The sequence below is a fragment of the Loxodonta africana genome, chromosome X (assembly GCF_030014295.1).
Source record: "Loxodonta africana isolate mLoxAfr1 chromosome X, mLoxAfr1.hap2, whole genome shotgun sequence".
NCBI lineage: Eukaryota > Metazoa > Chordata > Mammalia > Proboscidea > Elephantidae > Loxodonta > Loxodonta africana.
The window spans coordinates 175,507,579-175,526,722 of record NC_087369.1 but is presented as its reverse complement, the minus strand read 5'-3'; positions in this window follow the sequence as shown (position 1 = coordinate 175,526,722).

Below are 19,144 nucleotides of genomic sequence, written 5' to 3'. Positions count from 1 at the left end.
TGGTTTTAAGCAGTACACCCTCTATAGAACAGGTAATTTTTTTTCTCAGACTTGGATTTTGTTAGTGCTGTACTTAGTGACTTTTGAGGAATAATTTAGCCAGCTAAACTACCTTAACGTAATGAAATCTACAAACCTCAGCCCCGAAGCCAATGCCTTGCTTAATGGGGAGACACTGACTAGAGACATTCCTACTAACATTGGAAACGAGAAAGAGATGCCTAACTCTTTAATAATGTGAAATGGAGGAACTGGCCACTGTAATTAGACACGAGAAAGTAAATTTCAAAATAAAAATCAGAACGGATTAGTGGAAGCCCCATTATAATAAACATTGAGAGAAATTAGTAAAGTAACAGGTAGAAAAATGAATATACAGAAGCGAAAAGCCTATGTATAATGATAATCAGTTGGAAGATACAATAGAAGATCCCATGAACAATGGCAGAAATAAACTAGGCATAAATTGAATAAGAAATATCCAAAATCTATATAAGTACAAGTATAAATCACACTGAAAGGCACAAAAGTAGATTTGTGAATAAAGGGAAAGAGGGACTAGGTTCTCGGACGTGAAAGCTCAACTTCGTAGAGAGTCAGTTTTCCCTAAGTAAATTCATAAATTTCGTACCATCATGATAAAAAAATGCCATGAGGTTTTTTTGTTGTTGTTGTTCTTCCTTTTCTGTAGCTAGACAAGTTGATTGTGAGTTCCATTTAGGAAAAGAACAGGCAGCAAAACCACGAAAAAGAAGAGCAATGAGGCCAGCCACCCCTGCAGATGCTGGTTTTCACCTATCAGCCTGGCACAGTGCCTGTCAACGTGAAATTCCTTTGGTTGGGGCAGGGGACGTAGGCAGACTCATATATTGTCAGTGCAGATGCAGTATGGCACAAGTCCAGCGGAAGGGAGTTGGGCAGCAGTCAGCAAAATGATACGTTCATGAACCCCTTGGTCCAATAATCTAATTTGGAGGACTGTCTCAAAGATGCACCAGCAAAACACGAAGTGATGAATGTACAAGGCTATTCACAGTGAGTTATTTGTTAGCTTCTGTGTTAGCAACAGACTGGCAACAACCTAAATGCTCCTCAACGGGGAACTGGTCGAATAAACCATAGTCGATAGAGATCTCTGTTGACGAGTGTGAAGCCATCTGTAGAGGACACCATTATGTGAAAAAAGAAAGGCGTAGAGCTATAATGTATAGTGCTATTCTGTCTCCAAGAAATGCGGAGGAGTGTGTGTGTGTGTTGCTTATTCTTTTTCACCAAAAAGATGGACTGAAACAAATAGAAGTGGTTACCAGTGGGGGAGGGAGAGACCAGGGTGGAGAGTACAAGAATGGAAGTGCTTTATTTTACAGTTTTGGTTTTGAAACCAGTACATGTTTTGTGAAGTATAAAAGAAAATTAAACCTAAAAGCCAGCTCTAAAAATTAAAGTGAAAGGAATGGATGTAGTCAGATGTCCTTGGAAACCCTGGTGGCGCAGCGGTTGAGAGCTACGGCTGCTCACCAAAAGGTCGGCAGTTTGAATCCACCTGGTGCTCCTTGGAAACCCTGTGGGGCAGTTCTCCTCTGTCCTATGGGGCGCTGTGAGTCGTAATCGACTCGATGGCAGCGGGTTTGGTTGTTTTTTTTTTTTTTTGGTTAGATGTCATTAGTGGCTTAGCCATGCAGAGCAGACCTTTTTCAAATGACTTTAAAGCATAACCATTGGACTGTGTATCCCTAATGGGATAGAGCCTCAGGATAAGAAGAACCACGAGACATCTTGAATTATATTCAGGAATCATATTGCTAGTAGTAATACTGGTCTTGTTATTTTGAAGTATAACATATACACAGAGGGAGAACGGGGGAGGATAAGCAATCATGTTAATATCATTAGACATCAAGATTCTCGGTGTAAAATAAAAGAGATACAAAAGTAAAAAGAAAGGATTTGGATGGGAATAGCAGCACGAAATCATGAAATATCAGTGTGATCTCTCTCAGCAGAAACTGCAATTGTTATTATGAATTCTCAAAACAAATAAATAAATAAATAAGAAATGTTACTGCCTAGCTCTGTCCACTGAAAAGGCCAAGAAGTAAAGCCAAGGGAGGACCCTTGGGGCCCAAACTATGGTCTCTACAAGAAACCAGCGCTTCCTGGCTTAATGGCTGGTTCCAGGCCTGGGGCAGCAGTATATGTCCGAGATGAGCCTGGAATGCCCTCCTGTACCCGGAAGCATAGAACTACGGTGGAGCTGTGTCACAAGAACACAGCAGGCTCCTAGAAGGGGCTCTCGATCGTCAACTATCTAGCAATTCGAGCATCACGACACGTAATACCTGCAGTAGTTTGAGTCACACATGCATCGTAATACCCCTGATGTGAGGGTAATATTTGCTACATCCCCAAACAATCATGGGTTATTATATAAGGGGTTGCAAGGACACCAATCCCCCAATCACAAGGGGAAAGAGATCCCACGTTTTTTTCTGCCTTTCTGATATGCAGACTAGTTCACAGGGGCCAATCCCCAGAGTCCCTGAACCGACCCTTTGAGAGCTGCTGACGTCCACTTATCCTTTGTGACCCTTCATCAGCCTTCGAGGGTAGAGACGTTCTCACTCCAACAAAAACAGACAGTAGGAAGCAGAGGTTCAGCAACACGCAGAAAGTGAGACAGCTGGTGAGTGAGCAAAGCCGAGAAGCCACCCCACGTCTGTCCTTCTGACAGTGGCTGGTTTGAACACATTGACCGTGGGAACCCCCCACCACTGGTCCTTCCTGAGAAAGTACGTGGGCTGTGCTGTGGGTCTGCGTGTCTCTCTCCCTTCCCTCCACACACAGAACCTGTCGAGCCATCCTGCAGGGCGCACGCAGGTATACATCTGTGTGGACCGCATGTGGAATGGGATGGCTGTGTCTTGCTCTAGAGCCCCCAGGTCCGTGGTGTGCTGGAGCTGCCTCGTGTCCCTGCGTGACACCTGACTCCCTCCAAGCGTCACTCCCCAGATGGTGTTCAGTGACCTCATGTGCAGGGCGGCTGAAGTCAGTCATGGCGGGAGGGCTCAGGCGACGGGAACCTGGAAACCTTGGAAATCAGAACTGTGCGCCTCCGTCCCGGGGGCCTGTTTCCCAGCACGGAAGTGCCCGGGACTGCTCTGGAAGGGTCACGTCTGAGCTCCTGCGTGGGAGGAAGAGCTGAGCCACAGTGTCCCTCTGTGTCTGCAAAGCGAATGACTGTGTGGCAGAAACCGCACGCAGGTGCTGGTGTATCCCGATGATAAGGGCGTGGGGTCCTCGCCAATGTAACCGAACCTTGGTTTCTGAACTCTGGACTCGCACGGAAGAGACCTATCTCTGAGCATCCTCAAGGGCAGTGTGCTTTCAGCAGCGTCTGGGGAGCAGAGATTGGCAGTGTGAGAGGCTCACCTTCCCCTCAGTACAGTTCCAGGCCACGGGGTGCGCTCTGGCCGTTCTCTCCACACAACCCTGTTTATTCCCATCTGATCTGCCCAAAGGTAGACCCAGGGTCCTCTGACCCTGGAAGAGCCTGAGCTTCTGCTTTGCCTGCCTCTGACATCCAGGCGCTTTATCCTCACACCTTTCCTCCTCTGCATGCCATTTCAAAGTGACCACGGGTCCTTGGGTTGAGTCACTTGATGTGTTACGGTGTGCTGAGAGGTGGTCCAGAACAGCAACTGGATCCCCAGTCTGCATGTGTCAAAACAAGGGAGGAAGGAGCCTGTTAAATCCCCCACCCCCCTTACGTCCTCTGTAACCCAGTGTGTGAAAGGCTGCCCTGCCCCCAGCGCCTCCCCCGTGGGGAACTTGGGGTCTCGTCTCTGATATTTCATTCACTTATTTATTCATTCATTCATTAGACTGGGAGGGAGTAAGAGACTGAAAGCAGTCCCTGCGCTGCCCCTGAGTATGCATCTGGACTTCCTGGTTTCCATAGGAAGCAAACAGCCAAGGAGAATGTTTCCATGGCATTCTGTCTGGTTTCTATGACAGCTGGGATTCGCTCTCCTTTCCTGGGGGCGGAAACATTTCACAAGGATATCTACAGACTGAAGGGATGGAGCAGCCACCACGTAGTAAGGTGTCTGCTATCAATGTCAGTTTGTGAGAGTGAGTGTGTCAGTGAGTGTGTGTGTGTCTCTGTGTGTGTGTTAGGAGAAGGGGTTACAGTTGGATAGTAGGGGCGTTACTGCGGAGGCTGCCAGCTCCTGCTGAAGGGAGGCTGAGGTGACTAAGTAAATCTGCCACCCACCGCCGTTCCTGTGTCCGAGATGACACCCATTGTGTGAGAGCATTGCGGCTCAAGTTCATGAAAACAGAAACCTCCTGGTGGTTCTGATGGCACGCCTCTGTTTAAGAAGTAACTTTAGTGAAAGATTATCGTGTGTCCATCAGGAGAGAGAGAACTTGAGGCGGGCAAATGATGAGAGGAAGTGAGTGAGTAACTGTGGAACTCAGGGGGTGATCGCGTGTCTGTCCCCAGAACTGGCCCACGAATTTAGAAACCGCTCCTCTAAAAGAGAAATTCCCCGTTATCCTACCACTCACTAAAACCAGAAGCGGCTCCCCTGTAGCACATAAGCACACGCTCCAAGCTCCCTCAGGATGCTCTAATGTGTATTGCTGCCTGTTTGGAAGTGGCTGCTGCTGGAGCTCTGGTGATTTCTGTCTTGATGGTGTTTCAGAAGAAAAGCGTAGCATCTAGGGACGGACTGCCGGGCTCTGTCAGGAGTCGGGCTGGGGAAACAGCAATTACAAACACGGTGAAGGATTTCAGGGTCTCTGGGCTCCGAGATCCAGACTCTGCTCTTCGCAAATGAGCCTGGGACTCTGCCAAGCCCATCTTGCCTTCACCAGCTGCTGCCCTGGGAGGGTCTGCCAGTCGTGGTCCCCAGAGGGAGGCAGGGGCCTGGAGGTAGGGGAAACAGGCCCAGCCTTCCTCACTGTCCCCTGTTCCTGTCAGTGTCACCCCAATAAAAGTCCTTTGCACAGACAGGGCTGTGGGATTTTGGTAGGGGCTGAAGGTCCATGACACAGGTTCCCTCCAAGCTCCAAGCGCCCTCTTCATCAGGTTCCCTCAGAGAGACCAGCCCAGCAGACCAGGGGAGTGCACCCTGTCTCTCTCCCAGAGCTCTTGCCCCAGCGCCTAGGGGCCTTGCCCCAGCACCAGAGAATCGCTTCCTCACCATCAAAGGGAGGTGATGCACACAGGCTGAGGAGGCCTGTCCCTGACCTTCCTTAGAAAGCCCTTTGAGCTGGGCAGCCCCTTTCCACGGGAGTCTGTGTTCAGGCTCTGAGGGGCGGCTTGTCCATGCTCAAGGGTGATCAGCACCACCATGTCTTCCCTGGGTTTCTCCACACTGGTGCTTACTCCTTCCTACCACCACTGCCTCCTTATGCCCTTCTTGCCTTTTAGCCCTCCAAATGATTGGCCCACCTTCTCTTTCACTGGAAGGTAGTGGCAGGGTGGCGGGGGGCGGGGGGGGGGAGAGCAGGAAGTGAGCCCTCCCTGCCTGTTCATCATATTCTTCGCTCTTCCCATTTTATGTTTTTCCAAGTCGATTCTGGTTTCTAGAAGATTTACTGCCGGGGGCCAGCCTCAGCAATGAACAGGGTCACCAGAGGAGGGGTAGAGTTCGGCGAAAGAGAATGAGAGGTAGTGTGTCTTATATTTTCATTCTGCAGAAGAAGAAGCCTCTGCTCTTTATTTTTTACATGGTCTTTTATATCATAAGCTTACAAAAGCATAACATCGCATGATCAATAAAGGGGCAGTACAAGATATAATCATAAACATCATTTCCCAGAGACATAATTTTCCAAGTGACACATAGTACAGTTCCGCATACATACACAAGTACAATGAGTTTTTTGTTTAATTGAAGAGAATATTTTGTTGATATATTTTTACACAAAATAATAATTGACTTCATATTGCTTTACACTTATGCTTAATTTTGCAATACCTTCCACAGTTTTTATAACAATTAATCTTTTTGCAAAATCATTGTTACATAGGCTTTGTCCATCTTGTCCAGGGTGGTCAAGTTCCTGAAGCCCAGCCACTTTGGGTTACGTCATATTGTCCACGATTATGCCAAGGACAATTAGCCCAATCTCTATACCCAAAGACCAGTCAAGCGCAGCAGTGAGCGGGGTGGACGAGAAAGTTGACCTGTAATTGGCTGAGAGATTGGCTGAGAGAACTCACTGCCTTTTGTTTTTCCACTTTTATGGGGTCATGTGTGGGTGGTGGTTTAATCACAAAAAAGGGCCTTGGTAAATACCAGGATTTCACCATCCTATTCTTGTTTTCCATAGTCGAGCTATTTGTTTTTCCCCTAAGACAACTTCATGTTGATCCCCAAGTAACACACGGGCTGTCCCTACCCGAGATTTCACCAGGGGATTATGAGTAGGACGCCCCCCGTCCAAAGGTCCCTAAATCTATAATGGAATTTTATGCTTATACATTCTGCTATATACAGGCTGAAAATGAAATAGAAACATAACACAGATGACAGAGATATTCCTGACTTTTCAGGAATTCTTCGATGTTTATGCTGGGGGCAGTGGGTGCAGAGGGGCCACCCTTGCAGCCTGGCTCTTCCTGACTTTTCAGGAATTCTTTGATGTTTATGCTGGGGGCAGTGGGTGCAGAGAGGCTGCCCTTGCAGCCTGGCTCCCCCTGACTTTTCAGGGATTCTTTGATGTTTATGCTGGGGGCAGTGGGTGCAGAGGGGCCGCCCTTGCAGCCTGGCTCCCAGCAATTTACTATGACAGGCCTAGGGGGGTGTGTGTGTGTGAAAAAGAGAGAGAATGATGCATTTATTATACTTGGGTTTTAGCACATTTGATCATGCCGCTTGATATCTTTCATCATTTTGGGAAATTGTCAGTCATTGTTTGTTCCACTATCCTTCATCCCCAAAGAATGGCTCTTCTGGAACTCCAGTTGAATATATCTCTTATGTGGTTGGGAATATAAATTACAAAATTACCAAAGAAGCTTCCAGTAGGCTGTACGGTGTTTTAAAAAGCCATTTTTTTATACGGTAGAAATACATGTATAAGTAAAATGAGAATCCTGGAACCCGTGGACTCAAACATCTACAGCAAACCCTCCTGGGTGATGGAGTCACTGCTGATTAATACCTCTCCTGTTTTACCACCTTAAATGCCATTCTAGGTTTTTTTAGCGTGTTTGTTTTCAAATGGCGCTGAGAACAACATTTACACTGGAAGCAGAAACGTTTTCAGGGGTGGGAGCGGGCAGTGAGCGTGGATCACGTGTGCCAGCGTCAGGCGCCTGGCTTTTCTGCTTGTGGTTTTTTTGATCCATACTAGAGGTGCCTAGCATGCAGGCATCGGCACTGGATGCCCTTTGATCCCCGGAGAGGAATCCACTTATAAGCAGAGAGCCGGGTGACGGGGCTGCTGGATCACCAGCTACAGCGTGAAGAGTCCCGGGACCCAGGTCCCAAAGCCTCACTACCACAGTCCGTGTGTCATTTGTCGGGTAAGATGGGTCCCGTGTCACTAAACGTTTCCCTTCCGTTCATTTTATGTTGAGATGTTGGGTACAACTAATTTTGCCCCTGGCTCTACAGCCAGTTCTTTTTCGATTAAGAGCCACAGGTTTGGTATCAGGACATAAAAGGGTTTTCTTGATCGTTTAATTCTATTTATTGCCCTTCCCCGCCCCCACACCCCGCCTTTAATTCTATTGCATCACAGTCCGAAAACGTGGCTGTGCCATTTATAGTTTTTAGACCATACTGGGATTTTCCTTGCAGTGTACAGTGTCATCCGCTGTTCATCTTTTACTGCAGTAAAGTATATAGAACAAAATTTTGCCGTTCCAGCCATTCTAAGTGTACAATTAAGTGACATCAAGTACCAGTACCATGTTGTGCCACCATCGCCACTCTCCATTTCCCCAAGTTTTTCATCACCTCACTCAGTCCCCCTTCCGAAATAACTCCTCTGCCCGGCCCCCGGCAACCACTAACAAACTCTGTTCTCTCCACATTCGGTAATTCTAGATATTTCATGCAAGTGGAACCAGACAAGAATTGTCCTTTTCTGACTGGCTGACTGCACTCAGCATCATGCTTTCAAGGTCCTTCCATGTGGGAGCTTGTCTCAGGCCTTTATTTCTCCTGTAACAGTCCATCGTATGGATAGACCCCTTTTTGTTTATCCCTTCACCTGTCGATGGACATGTAGGTTGTTTCCACCTGTTGGCTACGGTGAACAACGCTGCGACACACGTTGGCATCTGTTTGAGTCTCCTTTCGAGAGTCTTGGGCATAGACCTATGGGTGTAATTGCCACAGCACATAGTAATTCTACGCTTAACTTTGTGTGGAAAACCAAACTCTTTTCCGTAGCGGCTGCACCATTTTACATTCCCACCAGCAAGGCACAAGGGTTCCAGTTCTCCACATCCGCGCCAACACTTTTTTTTTTTTTTCTGATAACAACCATCCTGGTAGTGTGTGTTAGGTGGTATCTCCTTGTGGTCTTGATTTGCATCTTCCTAGTGACTACAAATTGACTACATCTGTGGAAAGAGATGATGGAAAAGCTGAATATCATCAGTCAGAACAAGGCCAGGGGCCGACTGTGGAACAGACCATCAATTGCTCATATGCAAGTTCAAGCTGAAACTGATGAAAATCAGAGCAAGTCCACGAGAGCCAAAATATGACCTTGAGTATATCCCACCTGAATTTAGAGACCATCTCAAGAATAGATTTGATGCATTGAACACTAGTGACAGAAGACCAGACGAGTTGTGGAAGGACACCAAGGACATCATCCATGAAGAAAGCAAAAGGTCACTGAAAAGAGAGGAAAGAAGGAAGATACCAAGATGGATGTCAGAGGAGACTCTGAAACTTGCTCTCGAAACTCGAGCTGCTAAAGCAAAAGGCAGAATTCATGAAGTGAAAGAACTGAACAGAAGATTTCAAAGGGCCTCTTGAGGAGACAAAGTAAAGTATTATAATGACATGTGCAAAGAGCTGGAGATGGAAAACCAAAAGGGAAGAACACGCTCGGCCTTTCTCAAGCTGAAAGAACTGAGGAAAAAGTTCAAGCCTCAAGTTGCAATAGTGAAGGATTCCATGGGGAAAATATTAAAAGACGCAGGAAGCATCAAAAGAAGATGGAAGGAATACACAGAGTCATTCTACCAAAAAGAATTAGTCGATGTTCAACCATTTCAAGAGGTGGCATATGATCAGGAAGCGATGGTACTGAAGGAAGAAGTCCAAGCTGCTCTGAAGGCATTGGTGAATAACAAGGCTCCAGGGATTGATGGAATATCAATTGAGATGTTTCAACAAACAGACGCAGCGCTGGAGATGCTCACTCGTCTATGCCAAGAAATGTGGAAGACAGCTTCCTGGCCAACTGACTGGAAGAGGGCCATATTTATGCCTATTCCCAAGAAAGGTGAACCAAACAAATGTGGAAATTATAGAACAATATCATTAATATCACACACAAGCAAAATTTTGCTGAAGATCATTCAAAAATGGCTGCAACAGTATATCGACACGGAAGTGCCAGAAATTCAGGCCAGTTTCAGAAGAGGACGTGGAACCAGGGATATCATTGCTGATGTCAGATGGATGCTGGCTGAAAGCAGAGAAAACCAGAAGGATGTTTACTTGTGTTTTATTGACTACGCAAAGGCATTCGATTGTGTGGATTATAACAAACTATGGATAACACTGCAAAGAATGAGAATTCCAGAACACTTAATTGTGCTCATGAGGAACCTGTACATAGATCAAGAGGCAGTTGTTTGGACAGAACAAGGGGATATTGATTGGTTTAAAGTTAGGAAAGGTGTGCGTCACGGTTGTATTCTTTCACCATACCTATTTAATCTGCATGCTGAGCAAATAATCCAGGAAGCTGGACTATATGAAGAAGAACGGGGCATCAGGATTGGAGGAAGACTCATTAACAACCTGCATTATGCAGATGACACAACCTTGCTTGCTGAAAGCGAAGAGGACTTGAAGCACTTACTAATGAAGATCAGAGACCACAGCCTTCAGTATGGGTTACACCTCAACATAAAAGAAAAATGCTCACAACTGCACCAATGAGCAACATCATGACAAACGGAGAAAAGATTGAGGCTGTTAAGGATTTCATTTTCCTTGGATCCACAATCAACAGCCATGGAAGCAGCAGTCAAGATATCAAAAGACACATTGCATTGGGAAAATCTGCTGCAAAGGACCTCTTCAAAGTGTTGAAGAGCAAAGACGTCACCCTAAAGACTAAGGTGCGCCTGACCCAAGCCATGGTGTTTTCAATCGCACCAACTGCATGGGAAAGCTGGACAATGAATAAGGAAGACTGTAGAAGAGTTGACGCGTTTGAACTGTGGTGTGGCGAGGAATATCGAATATACCATGGACTGCCAAAAGAACGAACAAATCTGTCTTGGAAGAAGTGCGACCAGAAAGCTCCTTAGAGGCAAGGATGGCGAGACTGCATCTTACATATTTTGGACATGTTGTCAGGAGGGATCAGTCCCTGGAGGAGGATATCATGCTTGGCAGAGTACAGGGTCAGCAGAAAAGAGGAAGACCCTCAACAAGGTGGATTGATACAGTGGCTGCAACAATGAGCTCAAGCATAAAAACGATTTTAAGGATGGCGCAGGACTGGGCAGTGTTTCGTTCTGTTGTGCATAGGGTGGCTATGAGTCAGAACTGACTCAATGGCACTTAACAACAACAACAACTAACAGTGACTAATGAAGAAACCCTGGTGGCGTAATGGTTAAGAGTTCGGCTGCTAACCAATATGTCCGCAGGCCGAATTGACCAGCCGCTCCTTGGAAACTACATGGGGCAGTTCTACTCTGTCCTATAGGGTCGAGTGAGTTGCAATCGACTTGATTGCAGCGGGCTTGGATTTCTGGGCTTTGTTGGAATGACTGATGAGACTGAGCATCTTTTCACGTGTTTGTTAGCCACCGGTATATCTGCTTGGGAGAAATGTCTACTCAATCCCCTTGCCCAGATTTTTACTGGGTTGTTGGTCTTTCTGTTGTTGCACTGTAGGAGTTTGTTATGCATTCTGGATATTAAACCCTTATCGGATGTGTGGTTCCCAAATGGCTCTCCCACCATGTAGGCTGTCACCACACTTTCCTGACAAAGTCCTTCGATGTGCAAGTTTTCTTCCAGTGTGAGAAAGTCCAACTTCTCTATTTTTTATTTTGTTTCTCATGCTTTTGGTGTCACATCTAAGGGCCTACCATCAAAAGAAGGTCTTGAAGTCTTACGGTTTCCGTTCTTCTACTGGGTCATTGATCCATTTTGACTTAATTTTCATATATCGGGTGAGATATGGCTCCAACTTCATCCTTTGGAAGTGGAGATCTAGTTTTCAGGAAACACATGTTTTTAATCGCCACCTAGAAATGAAGATTCACAGGTGCCATCCAACGGCCTGTACCTCAAGCAGTCCTTGATACCATGATATCCAGTTACTGGTCACGACACTGACCGTAATCCAATGAATTCTATGCCCTTGCTCCTGAACAGGACATGGTGGTGTGACACCCTGCATCTATATACAGGACACTGCCTCTGAGTTCCTTGACTGCACCGGGTGGCACTGGCAGCCTAGAAAAATCCAAAATGAAGCACCCCCTAGATTGAACCTCAACAATCCCGAAAGACACCGAACATCCAATAACACATATGTTGCCCCTGGCATGACACCCTCCACGCAGACGTACAGGTCCTTTTTGAAGAGCGATAGTAGTAATAAAGATAAATGAAAGGATATGGGTGTAGATGTCATGTTTTTCCCCCAAATACTGGCCATGTGGCCACACCCTCTGTCCAATACCCACTCTATCTTTCTTCATTGTATGTTTTATCAATCCCAGTGGCCAGGCTTTTTCTGCTTTGCAAAAGGGATTTCCCTGAGAGGTTTTTCCTTTTCCCTCTTCCAGTGTCTGCCGGTAATATCTGTTCAGTGCACGGTGGTGCCTCTCGTGAGGTGTGATGCTCTGTGTGGTGAGGAGCTACAGAAGTACCCAGCCCCGGGTCCTGTCCTGAGTCAAACGGAACCAAAGTCATCATCAAGCTCCACAGAGGGCCACAGTTTCCCTTCATTTTCGGAAGGCGGTGAGGAGAAGGAGGGCAAGAAAAAGGCTGACACCTCAGCAGTTATGTCCTCCCACCCTACGGTCATGAAAGAGGGTGCCTGTGCTAAACACCCAGAGGGCACTCCCGTTTGGCCATCAGGTACCGTGCACACCGGCCTCAAAGCTTTGAAAGCAGAGGCTCAGGATGCCTGCCCAAAGCCCCGGACTAGGTCCCGTGGAAGCTCTGCCTTCTCTGAGAATACTGAGGGCACCAGACAGGGCCCCTCAAAGCCTAGCTCTGCTGGCGCGGCCACGTGCTCCAGCTCCTCTAACCTCCGTCTTGCCAACAGGAAAAGGAAGCTTCAGACACAAGGAGCTCAGGATGGACTGAAAAAAGGGCGACCTGCGGATGACTCAGAGGCTACCGGTCCCGTCAAATCTAAGAGCAGGAACGGACCAAGGCAAGATCAACCTAGGTGCGTTGCTCGCCCACAGGAGCCATGCCCCATAGAAAGAGGAATGGTGGTCTGGTTTAAATTTCAAGATTACCCATACTGGCCAGCAGTGGTACTGAGCGTCCGGAGGGTAGAGAAGACCGCAAGGGTGCTCTTGATTGAGGCCCACATGAGCCAGGAGAGGAGGGGTATCCGAGTCCCTCTCCGAAGACTGAAGCCCTTGGATTGTCAACAGAAACCGAAACTCATGAGCAGAGCCAAGAAGCTGTACGGCCAGAGTGTGGACTGGTGCTGCTCACTGGTGGCCCACTACAGGGAAGCAGTAGGCCGCAGGTCTTTTGTGGGCTCCCTCCTGGAGTATTTTACCGCTGATATTAGTTACCCGATTCGGAAAGCGATCCAGGAGGGCGAGGTGGACAGCAATTTTCCAAGGGTGAATTATAATGACCTGGAGGAGTCTGAGGAGGAGCCCCACCTGGGCGGAAAGGGGCACTACAAGAAACTTCTCCCTGACCGCAGGAAGGCCGCCAGGGACCGAGGCAACCAGAAGCTCCTCGACTTCATTGTGAAAAGAAAGGGGGCCGAAAGACACCTTCTCGACATTGTAGACGGCAGGAAGCACTCCACGTGGCTGGACTCGTTTTTGAGTTCAACCAGGCACATGGGCTGCACTGAGACATACCTGGAGGATGAAGACCAGCTGGACGTCTTGGTCAGATATTTACAAGAAATCTACAAGCAAATAGACCAGAGGATGCTGACGCGGATAAAGAAAGATAAAGTCAATTTTGTTCTGGAAGTCCTTGTGCCAGAAGCAATCATTTGTTCCATGTCTGCGCTGGAGGGATTGGATTACAAGGACGCGGAGGCCAAGTACCTGGATGGGCCACCTGTTCATTACCGGGAAAAAGAGCTCTTTGATAAAAAAAAAAGCCTTGGTGGAAAGGAGACGGAGATTAGTTAGGAGGAAAGCTCGTTAAATCCACTCCGGTGCCTGTACCTGAGCAGAAAGCCTTGGAATTTACGTGATTAAGAAGAAAATGTGTCTGGCTGAAGTGTGTGACCCCCATTTCTGTGGCATGTACATATTTTCTGAGAACGGGAGAATTTTGGAAACGTGGTGGGTTTGCTTTGGCTCCATCTCCGGAATTGGAGGGAGGCACACGCAGCATCATTCCTTGTTCCCACACTTGCCCAATAATATTTTTTTTGTTAGGACAGTGCAAACTGGTCCACTTCCACCTGTTTTTTTTTCCTTTGCATCTTATTATTCCCCAGGTATTTTCAAAGGAAAGCACCATTGTATTCCATACCGTTTCTTCTGGGTGGACTTGCGATCTTAATGCGGGATGCACTCACTCACTCACTCACTTAAAAAAAAAAAAAAATGAAAAATCACCGGCATCAGGTACAAAGCAACGGTAATTTTAAAAATTTAAAATATTTTTTTTTTTTTAAATATAGTTTTTGCAGAAACATGTACTGAATTTTTCGTTTCTTTTCTTACTTTGACAAAAGTTACTGGATTTCTCGTTCAGATACTTTCTGGATTTTTCTTGCTCTACCTCTTTATCTTTTGAAAAAATGTCTCTAAGTTATGAAAGCAACAACAGAGATGCTTCTTTTCCGTGACCACTCCCTTCAAATGCTTCTTCGAAAAGCCACTTGTTATTCAAACGTCAAGTTAATAGATCATCCCCGTGGAATCCTGATGCACTGACTGAGATCTTGGCTAGCAGAAAACAGTCCTCAGCCCTCAGCCAGAGGGCTCACACTGCATTTCTTCATACTCCACCTATGGGCGTGCCCCTGCCTCCGTGTGAATGTTCCCTGAAAGCAGACAGGCTTCTGGCTGTCTTCATAACTGATGGTGACCAGGCCCCCTTCATACAGCTGTCTGTCCCCACGTGGTAGGCAGTTACCTACGCTCGCTCTACTCACTGGCTGGCTACTCTAGATCTCTGAGTCCATCCTGACTGCTTTGGACCCCACCCAGCGTGGTCTGAATCATAGGACAGACAGGCCCTTTGTCCTGGGCCCTGTATCTCCAAGAACGCAGTGGTCATTTGTCTCAAACCAGACAAGCTTTATCTTTGACTTGTTCATAGAGTAGCGCCAACAGGCTCCAGCAGTATAAATGCAGACCCCTGAGCCATTCCAGGCTGCTGGAAGGAGTTGGTGGACCGGGATCAGGGACTCGGAACTGGGTAACCAAAAAAGTCTGCATTCAGCCGAGTATGGCTCTTGTGAAAATATAGTTAAACACACGCAATTCAAGATAACTCCTGAAGCCAAGGAATTGTTACCCTAGCTTGAAACAAGACTTTTTTTTCAGAATAAATGTTAGAAAAGCTGCTTTGTTTGTAAAGCCTGACGTGAAAATAAATGCTAAAGCCTTACACGCACCTGACTGCATTTCCCTTCTAGAGGGAGTCAGCTGCCGCTCGCGGGTTATGTGTTCACATGACCACGTGTTTTTGTACAATCTACACAAGTCAGGTGTTTGTTTTGTTCACAATAAAAGGCATCCTCTCTTTCGCCTCCAGTTTCTGTTCCATCATCCTTCAGGCTGCACAACTCCCTACGTGGTCTCTCTGTAAAAATTATGTTTATATAGATAATATGTTGTCATCTTTTTTGGTCGTTACCTATTTTCCAGTCATTCCAAATAATTAACTTTTCCTTTTCATGCATAAGTGTGTATTATTTTCAAGAGGGCCTCTTAAATTGTATCAGCTTCAGAACCTGCTTTGGAAGAGAGCAAGACTCCCTGATGACAACACCCATACCACTCCCATGGCATCCTCATGCCCCTGAGAAGTATTTGAGGGCAGACCATCTCCATGCTCTCTGTAGACCTTCTACACTGGGACACACGCTAGCATTACCCTGCAAATCCATGTCCCTCGATTCCCGTGGATGTCCCAGCTTCGGCTTTCTCGTTGGGGTCACCTTACACCCTCATTCACCGATTCATGGCATGGTGAGTCGGGAGAGCAAGCAAGTCATGGGTTAAGGCTCTGCTCTGAAGATAAATTGCAGGTGCCATAGAAAGGAGGTGTTAATCCTGTGACCTGGGAGACAACCTAGCTTCTATGATGAGTAGGATACACTACTGAATCTTCGTCCTGAGAAACATCCGTCAGTCATGTACCCACTACTTAATGCCCTTTCTGAGAAACATCTGTCACTGTTACGGGCTGACTGTCTGCATCTGATATTTAGAGCCCTCAAGTTGAGAGACCGTGAGTGTCTATTAGGTATGGGGGGAAGAGAGGGGACGTCATTTATAACCGAGGTTTTTACTGAAGAGAAGGGAATATTCCTCAGGCCGGTGTCTATTCTCCCGTTGACTCTGTGGTCCCTCAATGGCCTTTGGAGCATGGGGGTGGATTTGTGGCTGCCTGGCCTCTGAGATTGCTTCCAGTCTGAGAACTACGGAAGACAGACTCTAGACTGCCTTCAGAAGGATCTCTCTTAGGTTTGTGTGTCCAAGGGAAGGCACAATCTGTCACCCCGCAAATGATTTGGCTTGAGGAGAGCCGTCTTACCTCCTCTCATGAGGCAGGCTGCTGAATATCAGGCCCTAAGCCTAATTGTCAGATTGGCTACGCTTCACAGAGGCAGAAAGCCCACCATTCACTAGTCTCTATATGTGGACTTCTGGGTGGCACAAACAGAAGTGCTTGGCTACTAACCAACCAAAATTTGGGCAGTTTGAGTCCATCCAGAAGCACCTCGGAAGAAAGTCCTAGTCATCTGTTTCTGAGTGGCCACGACTATGAAACCCTATGGGGTGAAGTTCTGCTCTGACACACATGTGGTCGATCACCATGAGTTGGAATTGACTAGAGGGCACCTAGTCTCCTTACACAGATATGTGCCCCATAACGTCTGTCCAGTCAATGTCCCACTGCATAATACGTGTGTGATCCCATAAGGTTGGAATAGAGCTCAGAAATCCTGATCAGAGATCGGGACACAGTGGACGTACTTTGTGCTGAGTGCTACACATCCCATCTGTCTCTCACTAGCTCTCCGCGTCCCACATCAGCCACAGCCCTGGGGTGGCACCGGGAAGGGGTCCCAGCAGCCGTCCTCGACTGTCTCACCATGCTCGCCTCAGGCAGGGATCTCACAGATGCCCGATGGAGCTGCCTAAGGGGATAGCCTGTGAGGCCACTGCCCCACTTGGTCACGGCACCCTGTGTGTCAAGCCCGGGCTCAAGAACTTCGTTCCTCCCATGGTGGTGGCCACCTAGTAGTCTGGGCTGTAGAGGTGGTGGGAGGAGGAGCCGGAAAGGTGTCTGGGGGAGTAGGGGGAAGCAGAGGAGGATGCAGAGGAGGGGTGGGCAGGACTGGAAGAGTTTAAAGCCCATTATGGGAGATGGGGCAGGCAGGCAGGGAAGAAGGAAAGGAAGGGAGCTGGCAGCAAGCCTGGAGGCAGCCGACTATTCAGCGAGTACATGCCATGGCTTGGGCCCGGTGTGGCTCTAGGAGACCGAGCAGGGATGGCACAAGACCTGTGGCAGCACCAGCCTAAGTTTTCAAGCAATCCCTCGGGGTGGAGGCAGCAGCACGGGTCTTGGGCCTGCCCAGCGAGTGTCCTGCACGCCTCTCACCTGTATCTGCAATGGTGTTTACACAACATCCAAAACAACTAACGTCCCATTTCACAGAACGTATCATGGACAATAAGGGACACATACCTCTATAAATAAATATAAATACATACATATATATATATATATATATATCCTGGTAAGGAGAGAGTGTAACCCACATAACTAGGTGACAAGTTTGAGAATCAGAATCAGTGGTGTGATGGATCGCTTTTATATGGTTTCTCTCACCGTGGTCTTGTAAGTCCCACCACATGACTGGGTGAGGCTACGCAAATAAGGTTCTTGTGGCCCACAAGGGGATTAGACAGCTTGCTAACAATGCAAATAAGGTGCATGGAACCCTAACGGGGGGATTGGTCCATTTTACCACCCCACTAGGCTTAAAATGAACCATCCCAGAGTTGGAAAGGGGGCACCTCTCTACCACCAAGGAAGAAGAGCTAAGAGTGGAGTGTGTCCTTTGGACCTGGCATGCTTGCATTGAGAATCTCCTAAGCCCAGGAGACAGAGACGGAGAGCTTTAACACAAGAAATGGTGAGAGAGGGTAAGAAGCAGTGGCAGAGGAATGGTGACAGCAGAGGTAACACAACCAGGAGACTGTCAGGAGATGGTGCAGTGGTCTTCCAGGCCCATGGAGCTATTAAGCTGAGCATCCTTGGGCCGGAGGCATGCTGGTAGAATGGGGTGTCCCTGGACACCTGTTGGTACTGCTAGGTTTGCCAACCCACAGAGCGAGAGAGCTGAGCACCTTGGAGCAGGGCAGAGGCTGGGCCAAGAGGCCGAGGGCCAGAGAGAGGCCTGCCAGTGGGCACGGCCAAGAAGAGGCTGTCCTGACCAAAGAACTGTATCCTGAATTGCAACCTGTTACTTCCCTAAGAAACCCCGTAACTGTTAGTACCATTTGTGAGTTCTGTGTGGTCACTGCAGTGAGTTGTTGAACCCAGCAGAGAACTACTGAGTGTTGTGGGAGGGATGGCTGGTGTCAGAATTGGTCAAAAAAGAAAAAAAGAAGAAGAAGGCCTGGAGGGAGAGAGGCGGAGCCAAGTTGGTGAAATACACGGACGCTTCTGGCGAGCTTTCTTACAACAAAGACCTGAAAAAGCAAGTGAAACGAGTATATATTTTTTTTTTCAAGATTCAGTTTATTTTTATTGTAGTAAGTATCTAGATAACAAAACATTTTACCATTTCAATGTATTTTTACACGTACAATTAACGTGTGTCATGTTGTACAGACTTGATTCTTTACTGCTTAATTTTTTTAGAAAATTAAATACACATAATCTTAAGATTTTATCTAGCCAGGCAGTGGTTATGTAACACAGGTATTCATTTTATTATTCTATTCTTGTCTATTTGTTGGAAGTATTTGACAATATAGATTAATGGTAATCAGTTTTATTTATTTTTTATTGTGCTTCAGGTGCAAGTTTACAGCTCAAGTTAATTTCTCATTCAAAAATTTATGCGCACATTGTTTGTGACACTGTTTGCAATCCCCACAATGTGACAGCATGCTCTCCCTTCCCACCCTGTGTTCCCTGTGTCCATTTGACCAATTATGGACAATTATGTATGAAGGGCCTCCTAGGCAGCTAATCCTTGCTAAGAGAATAAAAGACAAGGAAATACAAAAAAAAAAAAGAAAGGAAGAAGTGTAATATCCAGTCTCTAGTCACAAGAAGATTATAGTGTCGCTGAGAAGATAAGACATACACAGAAAGCAATTGATGGACACAATATTTTTTTATACTTTGGTATTAAATGCCATCTTCGCTGAAGAGCTTTCCATGATTACACTAATGGAAAATAATCTTTTTTTTTTTTTAAATCTCTTTTAGCACTCTTGGAACTATATTTCTTATAGAATTTTTTTTTTGCCTTTTTTTTTCTTAATTAACTTTTATTA